We start from the raw sequence: 9,450 nt of genomic DNA, 5'->3' as shown, positions 1-9,450 counted from the left end.
AATTGCATATCTCTATTACCAAATCTTACCGTGTACTATAAGTGCTCTCTTTACTACTGGGAATAGTTACTAGTGTCTTTAAATCTATTGAGATTAGATAACGAATTATAGAAGCTCCAGAATCATTTCAAAACACTCATCCTAAGGTTTTTCTATTCTGAAACCAATCTCAGTACCAAGATGCCTACTCATCTCAGACTGTTATTCGGAGTCAATATAAGTTTAAGAAGAAGCTCCAAATGTTTTCTGTTGTTTTGGAGATAAAAAAATTAATTCTGAAATTCATGTGGAAAATGCAAAGTTACTATAATAGTTTAATAGTCTTAAAGAATAACAAATTTGAGAAATCATGATATAAGATACAAAACTTAATATAAGGATACAACAATTCAGGCAATATGATTTTTGCATATGAGTAGGTACCAGAAAAATATACATAATATATATTCTGAGTGTGAGTACGGTTGGATATTCATATTACACTTATCTTTTCCCACTGCATTTCTTATAGTTTCATGCTCTTAATGGTTTATTTTGATTAACAAAACTCTGTAATTATAAAACAGCCCAATATGTTGATCTCTTACTCTATGACTAGTGATTTTTGTGTTCTGTTGAAGACACAAATTTTTGAAGATAATCCCCTTTATTTTCTTTCTATTAGCATTATTATTTTAACATTCACATTGGTCTGTCATTAATCTCAAAGTATTTATTTACATGTGTGGTTTAATATGGCCATAATGGTTTCTGGGTTTGTTTTTGGTTTTGTTCTGCTTATAGATGTCTAATTGACACAGCACTATTTATTTCAAAAGGCAATGCTTCTCTGTTGAATTGCAGAGGTGTCTGTGCCACAAAGTAGGCAATACTAACGAGCAGACTTCACTTATGATCTGGACAAATAAAAGCCTACACAAGGAGCCTTGCACCATAGGATACCCACAACCAATGTGAGTGGTGCCCCTTCTGAGGTAGCTTGATGAATTATTTTTAGAAATTTTCATTAGTAATATGGTGTGAGCTTGAGATTAAAAGAATAAGGGAAGATTAAAGAGATTAACTTATTCAATTCACCTTCAATTATTCACTCTGATTTCTTTCCTAGTTATCAAAACTTCTCCCTCATAGCTCTGTACTAAAGAGTCTCCCCATGGGTGTGCTCTCAATTTGAATGTAAACACTTGAGGGACATATCTGTGTTTCAATACCTTCCTCTCTAGGTTTCGTACCCAAGACTGTCTTTTGTGTGTGTGTGTTGTATTGTGAAATGATTGTATCGATACAAAACCTCCTTTGTGTCAAGTGTTGTGGGTTCAGAACTTTTTCCTACTATTTCCACAGAGAGGTTGGAAATTGAAAAATATGAGATTTAATTTGAATAATATATTGGACATTACCACATTTTAAATGAAATTTTGTGATTAATAATTATTTGTTGAATCAATTCTTCCTGATATATTGTATGCTAAAACACACTAGTTGATTTTTTGAAAGTTGAGAATCTAGGAGTTGATGAGATATAACAGGATGCATATAACATTCCTGATAAAACAACAAGTACAAACAACCATAAAAAAAATAGTCCTTGAAGAATAACCTTATACATATTTGAACATAATCTTGTAGTTAATTGAAATAATATCAAATGTTATTTGCTTATTTATCTAAACTTCTTTTGAATATTAGAATAAGCATACTCATAGTAGACAATTTCAAAAATATATTTTGACAAAATCTCTAGATTATTAAAAATGAGTTTTGTTGCTTAAAGGTCGATTGCAATTTGTAAATGTTTACATACTTCAAAGTGAATGCTTCCTTTCTAATTGATTGCCATTTAAAAAGTATTTTACTATGAGAGCTATTTGGTTTTTGAGTTGCTTTACTTTGACATCTTTTAAAAAATCATCTTTCTTATCTGTTTTATTATTTCCTTTATTTTTTGTGTAGAAACACTGGTTTAAATCATTGAAGTAGCTTCACTACTACTAATCAGAACTAAAATAATTAAATATCTAGCTATTTATCCCGGAAATGCACACAAAAAGTGTTATACTCTGACTCAAAATCCTCAAATAGGCCACACACTTCATTAGATATATATTAGAATATTTCCACCTACTGTATACTTTTCCTTATGTAACCATTTTTGCTGCATTATTGGTAGATAGCCTAAAATTGTATGCTCATTGCAAATACTATTTTTATTTGTTTGATGCTTTTTATTAAAATTATAACACAAAAGATTATGGTGGAACTTTCAAAATTATATTTTTAAAAATACATACGTTTAATAGATTGAAACATGAATAATAATTTTAGAATGCATATTTTAGATATTTATTTTTTTGACTGGTCATACGAAACAGTATTACTACATGAAAGGACCAATGTTTGGTGGTATACTCAAATCACCTATAATTGAAAAAGAAGAAAAATCAATCAAACAAACACCAGATACCCATTTTAAAAAGTTGAAGTAATAGTGTTATAATGAAATAAAAACAATATGCTCTGAATGGTCCTAGAAGAGATTAATATGACTGGGCTGGGTTATATTTTAAGGAGGTGATTTGTTGGTTTAAGCGAGATAAGAAGTATTTTGAAGGCATTTTCGTAGAAGAGAAAAATGGGAAGGCATAAAAGTTTGAAAGCAATGAAGAACAAACAGAGAAAAAAACAGTTTAAATGAGAGCACAGCGGAAGTTAAAATGGCTTGATAGTGTGTGTCCATATAGGAATGGGGATTGAGGTGGGCACTGTCCATTTTGTAACCGGAAATGAATTCAGTGAGAAACACAGTAACAGTAGATGTATTTCAATAAAGAAAAATATGACATAAATCTATATGAAAAGCAAAAAATAACAGCATTGAGAAAGAAGAATTGGAGTAATGAGAGAAAGGGTATTGAAAAAAAGTATCAAGCTATATTATCCCTATTCTGGTGAGATATATGGAAATCTAAATCAGAGGTGACAAAGACAATGAATAGAATTTATTGATCAGTTTGAAAAATATTGCCTATGAAAAACTTCACAGTTTGAAAACTGTGTGAATGTTTATTTGCTTTTGTTAAAAGCAGGTCAAAAATATCTCCTACATTTTGATCCTTATTGATAATGGTAGTGCATTTTATAGGGAGTCTAATTAGATGGCTTCACAGTTGAAGTTGGTGAAACTATTATTATCATACACTGCTTAGCTATTTTAATTATTACTGTTACAATTTATGAACACTGCACTATAAAGTGTATAGAAAATGCATTACAATCTATATTGTCTTGAATATTTTACTGAAAAAATAAAGAATAGATGGCAAATTTGGCATGTAAAAATAATAAGATAACAAAAATAGATTTCCACCCTCATGCTACTAACCAACATAAACCCAGCTCTGTATGATTAAACATTTAACTGTAAATAATTAAAACTATTAGAGAAAACTGTAATAAAAGAGATGGTATTTGATATAAGATATAAAAACATTGACATAATTTTTTTAATTTAAAGGGAAACAAATGAGGTCTCTTCATGCTACATATTAGAATACATGCAAGGTGCATTAGAAAGTTAAATTTCAAAAATAATAAATTTATTTGACGGGTATAAGCTTTGAAAATTTAAAAACCATGTTGAAAATTTAAAAACCGTGACAAAGAACAAAATATAATAATAATTATGAGTAGATGTAACTGCATATAATTAAATTTGTAAATATTAAAATGAAATTAAAATACATTTGGTAAACTGAAATGAATTATTTTATAAAAATTATAATGAAAACTTTGTAGTCTTAATATAATAGGCACAAACAAATAAATTAGGAAAAAAAATTGTGGCAAAAGACCTCAACAGACTATTCACATAAAAGAAAATACATACGAGTAATAACATTTGAAATGTTTTCAAAATAAGTGAAATAATGAGTAATCTGTTTGCTTATTAGGAAAACATTTCCAGCTGATAACACTTAAAACTATACACATTGCACACAAACAGACATTCTTAAGGTCTGCTGTCAGAAGAAAATGTTTGATAAAATTTAAAGTCTTTTTGAATGAAAATTGTAAATCCCCTATATTTCCAACAAGATTTTAAGAAACATATTTTGAACATTAGAAAATATCTTGAGGCTGTACTTATAATTTTAACATAAGAATATTGGCAGAATATTTTAATTCTGCAGATAAAATAACAGCTCACTTAATTTATATGAACAATATTTTCTCTGCAATGTAAAAAAATTGATACAAAAAAGTAAAATATAGAAACATTATAATGTCATATGTAATTATTGGAATTATGAGTAAATTATTTTGTATCTTGCTGTTTTTGCAATTGTTGTTATTGTTCACTGCTAGATTTATTTACTACACACAGTATATACCAGTTTGTCAACTATTTTGCACGTGTAATTTCATTCGATATTCAAAAACATCCATGCACAATATATCATTCCTTCTTTTGCAAATGAGTAAAATAAAAGTAGCGGAAAATATTTTAATCTAGTATTATCTTACTTTGAAACCTGTGTTCTTTATACTATCTCTGGCATTTTCTGCTTTCCTTTATTTTCTGGCTATTCCATATCATTTTTATGAAAATGAATGTCTATTGAATATAAAACATCTACCATGTGTCTCAAATGGTCCTAGACTCTGCAACTCTATGTTGCTGTACAAGGTTTCAAAGCAGATTTGGAACAGCAAAAATTGTTTTGACTAATTAATACCAGTGACACAGTTTTTAAAACCTTATCTATTTAATCATTTAGGCTTAATTTAATTTAAACCTTATCTATTTGACTACAGGCAAGAAACATTAACAAGGTGAAAGAATTCACATATCCTTATCTAAATTTTTTTAACTCATCATTCCATATTTATCTGAATTCCATTGTTTCTAAGAATTGGGATCCTAAATCCACTTCACAGCCCAGACCTAAGATTAACCCCTTTACACACATCTCCACTGTGCTTTGAGTGAATCCAAAACACAGCTTCTGCCGCGTGTTGTGGCTCACGTCTGTAATCCCAACACTTTGCGGGGCCAAGATGGGAAGATCGCTTGAGCTCAGGAGTTAAAGATCAGCCTGGTCAACATGGCGAAACCCTGTCTCTACAAAAAATACAAAAATTAGCCTGGAATGTTGGTGCATACCTGTGGTCCTAGCTACTCAGAAGGCTGAGGCAGGAGGATCACCTGAGGATGGGCGGTCAAGGCTGCAGTGAGCCAAGACTGCACCACTGCACTACATCCTGGGTGATGCAGCAAGACCCTGTCTCATGAATAACAGAAATCACTGCTTCCTTTATACTTTACCTGAATTTCGCCTCTCTCAAAAATTCAAAAAATAACCCTGTCTCTTTCTTTGCTTGGTGAGAGGCTGCACTTTTATTTATGTTTTTGCTTGCCCATGCAAGAATTAAATTCAACCATTCTTTTTAAAAAATGTGTTGATTTATGATGTGACAATTGGGAATTTCTACAGAGATATTAACTTGGAAATCTTTGCCCAGTGGAACACTGGGCTTTCTGATATTAACAGTACTTGTTCTCAGAGCCTTTTGTATTCCTGGTCCAGGTGTCTTTGGTCATTTCATGTCAAATGAGTTATTTAAAGGTAATTTAAATTCTAATCAATATTTACATCTCTTGATACTAAATTTAGTAAAACCAATTTTATTAACTGAGAATTTAAAGGACACCTCTGAGATTATTCCTCTGATTTATCTCTTTAGGGAGCTCAAGAGGTAAGCCTCTGCTTTATTAATACTTTTTATCTTTTATTATGTTCATTTAATATAAAATGAAGATAAATGTATCTTTTTGTTGTTCTATGGTTTCTTTTTACTGATTGTCCTAATTTTCATGGGGTTTAGAAAATAGCACTAATTTTTAAAATATTTTTCTACTTTCCTCTGTGATACAAGTAAATGGGTCTTTCTAGACTGGCAGGTGGCCCTCTCTGAGCTCTGTATCCATGTAGAGATTCTCTATCCTACGATCTAGATTTGACTCATTATTTTGATTAACATAGTAAAACTTTGTTTCCATATTTCAGTGGCAAACATCTTGCAGTTAATAGTATAATATGCTCTAAAAATATATTATAGATAATAGTTACAAGTATTTGCATGGTGCTGATGGAAATATCCAAAGTTTAGGAAATTTTTAACAGGTTCCACTAGAAAGTGCCTAAACTGACTTTCCCTTTTCTTGTGACAAAATTATATTCATCTAAGTTTCCCTTCCTTCTTGCAAAGAGAATAAAATTAGCCTTTTACAGTGGACTGTGACTAACTGTAAATCTGTTCATAACCAACTTTCTTTCATACTCTTTCTCTTTGGAAACTTGGAGCTTAATTTCTTATAAAAATTACATCATCATGTGCACTATATTGCAAGATCTAGTCTAGATAAGTATATACAATACAAAATAATTATTATTTGCATTATAAGGCCTCTTAAATTTTTTGGAGATTACATGCTAATTGGTATATAGATAATACTAATTAGCATTCCCATACATTTTAAATTAAAAAATAAAAACATAGGACAAGGGTGGAGAAATAACCAATACATTAAATGATCTAATTTTACTAAAATATGTTTCTGTTGTAGCTGAAGCTCTGAGTTAAGTTAGTTGTGTTGGCTGCTAAGTTACAAGACAAGGAGGAAAACTGAAATTCCAGCACTTATTTTAAAAAACTCAAGTTTTGTGATTCCCGGGCAAAATGGCTGAATAGGAATACCTCTGGTCTGCACTTCCCAGCGAGACCAATGCAGAAGGTGAGTGATTTCTACATTGCCAACTGAGGTACCCTGCTCACTTCATTGGGACTGGTTAGACGGTGGGTGCAGCCCACAGAGGGTGAACAGAAGCAGGGTGGGCATCACCTCACCTGGGAAGAGTAAAGGGTCAGGGAACTCCCTCCCCTAGCCAAGGGAAACCATGAGGGAGTGTGCCATGAGGGACAGTGCTATCTGCCCCAGATACTATGCTTTTCCCACAGTCTTCACAACCCATAAACCAGGAGATTCCCTCAGGTACCTGCACTTCCAGGGGCCTGGGTTTCAAGCACAAAACTGAGAGGCCATTTAGGCAGACACTGAGCTAGCTGCAGGAGTTTTTTTTTTTTTCATACTCCAGTGTCACCTGGAGCACCAGTGAGACAGAACCATTCACTCCCCCGGAAAGGGGGCTGAAACCAGGGAGCCAAATTGTCTTGCTCAGTGGATCCCACCCCCATGGAGCCCAGCAAGCTAAGACCCACTGGCTTGAAATTCTCACTGCCAGCAGAGCAGTCTGAATTCAACCTGGGACACTCAAGTTTGGTGGGAGGAGGGGTGTCCACCATTACTGAGGCTTGAGTAGGTGGTTTTTCCCTCACAGTTTTAACAAAGCCACCAGGAAGTTCAGACTGAGTGGAGTACACCGCAGTGCCGCAAAGCCACTTTAGGCAGACTGCCTCTCTAGATTCTTCCTCTCTGGGCAGGGTATCTTTGAAAGAAAGGCAGCAGCCTTAGTCAGGGGCTTATACATAAAACTCCTATCTTCCTGGGACAGATCACCTGAGGGAAGGGGTGGCTATGGGGACACCTTCAGCAGACTTAACATTCTTGCCTGCAGACTCTGAAGAGAGCAGCAGACCTTTCAGCACAGTGCTAAAGCTCTGCTAAGGGACAGACTGCCTCCTCAAGTGGATCCCTGACCCCAGTGCCTCCTGATGGGGAAACAACTCCCATCAGGGGTCAACACACACCTCATACAGGAGAGCTCTGGATGCCATCTGGCGGATACCCCTCTGGGACAAAACTTCCAGAGGAAGGAGAAGGCAGCAATTTTTGCTGTTCTGCAGACTCTGCTGGTGTTACCCAGGCAAACAGGATCTGGAGTGGATCCCCAGCAAACTCCACCAGAAATGCAGAAGAGGGGCCTGACTGTTACAAGGAAAACTAACAAAGAGAAAGCAATAGCATCAACATCAACAAAAGGATGACCATGCAAAAACTCCATCCAAAGGTCACCAACAGCAAAGACCAAAGGTAAATAAATCCATGAAGATAAGGTAAAAGCAGCACAAAAAGGCTGAATCTTCCAAAAACCAGAATGCCTCCTCTCCTCTAAAGGATCACTACTCCTCCCCAGCAAGGGAACAAAACGGGATGGAGAATGAGTTTGACAAATTGACCGAAGTAGGCATCAGAAAGTGAGTAATAACAAACTGCTCTGAGCTAAAGGAGCATGTTTTAACCTAATGCAAGGAAGCTAAGAACCTTGCTGAAAGGTTAGAGGAATTGCTAACTAGAATAACCAGTTTAGAGAAGAAAATAAATGACTTGATGGAGCTGAAAAACACAGCATAAGAACTTTGTGAAGCACACACAAGTATCAATAGCCAAATTGATCAAGTAGGGGAAAGATTATCAGAGATTCAAGATCAACTTAATGAAATAAAGCATGAATACAAGATTAGAGAAAAAATAATAAAAATAAATGAAGAAATCCTCCAAGAAATATGGGAATATGTGAAAAGACCAAGCCTATTTTGATTAGTTTATCTGTAAGTGATGGGGAGAATGGAACCAATTTGGAAAACACACTTCATGATGTTATCCAGGAGAACTTCCTCAACCTAGCAAGACAGGCCAACATTAAAATTCAGGAAATACAGAGAACACCACAAACATACTCCTTAAGAAGAGCAACCCCAAGACACATAACCATCAGATTCGCCAAGGTTGAAATAAAGAAAAAAAAATGTTAAGGGCAGCCAGAGAGAAAGGTCAGGTTACCCACCAAGGGAAGCCCATCAGACTAACAGCAGATCTTTCCACAGAAACCCTACAAGCCAGAAGACATTGGGGGCCAATATTGAACATTCTTGAAGAAAAGATTTTTCAGCCCAGAATTTCATATACAGCCAATCTAAGCTTCATAATTGCAGGAGAAATAAAATGCTTTACAGACAAGCAAATGCTGAGAGATTTTGTCACCACCAGGCCTGCCTTACAAGAGCAATGAGGACACTCAGACACAGAGCAGGGATCATTACACCCCGGGGCCTGTCATGGGGTAGGGGGAGGTGGGAGGGATAGAATTAGGGGAAATACCTAATGTAGATGATGAGTTTATGGGTACAGCAGACCAACATGGTACATGTATACCTATGTAACAAACCTGCATGTTGTGCACATGTACCCTAGAACTTAAAGTATAATAATAACAAAAAAACGCACAACTACATGGAAACTGAACAACTTGTTTCTGAATGACCATTGGGTAAATAATAAAATTAAGGTAGAAATAAATAAGTTATTTGAAACTGACAAGAATAAAGACACAACACACCAGAATCTCTGGGACACAGCTAAAGCAGTGTTTAGAGGGAAATTTATAGCACTGAATGACCACAGGAGAAAGTGGGAAAGATTTAAAATCT

Source organism: Hylobates moloch, unplaced genomic scaffold, assembly GCF_009828535.3.
Source record: "Hylobates moloch isolate HMO894 unplaced genomic scaffold, HMol_V3 SCAFFOLD_4, whole genome shotgun sequence".
In the NCBI taxonomy this organism is placed as follows: domain Eukaryota; kingdom Metazoa; phylum Chordata; class Mammalia; order Primates; family Hylobatidae; genus Hylobates; species Hylobates moloch.
The sequence above is the reverse complement of the archived record's forward strand: the minus strand, read 5'-3'. Positions refer to the sequence as shown.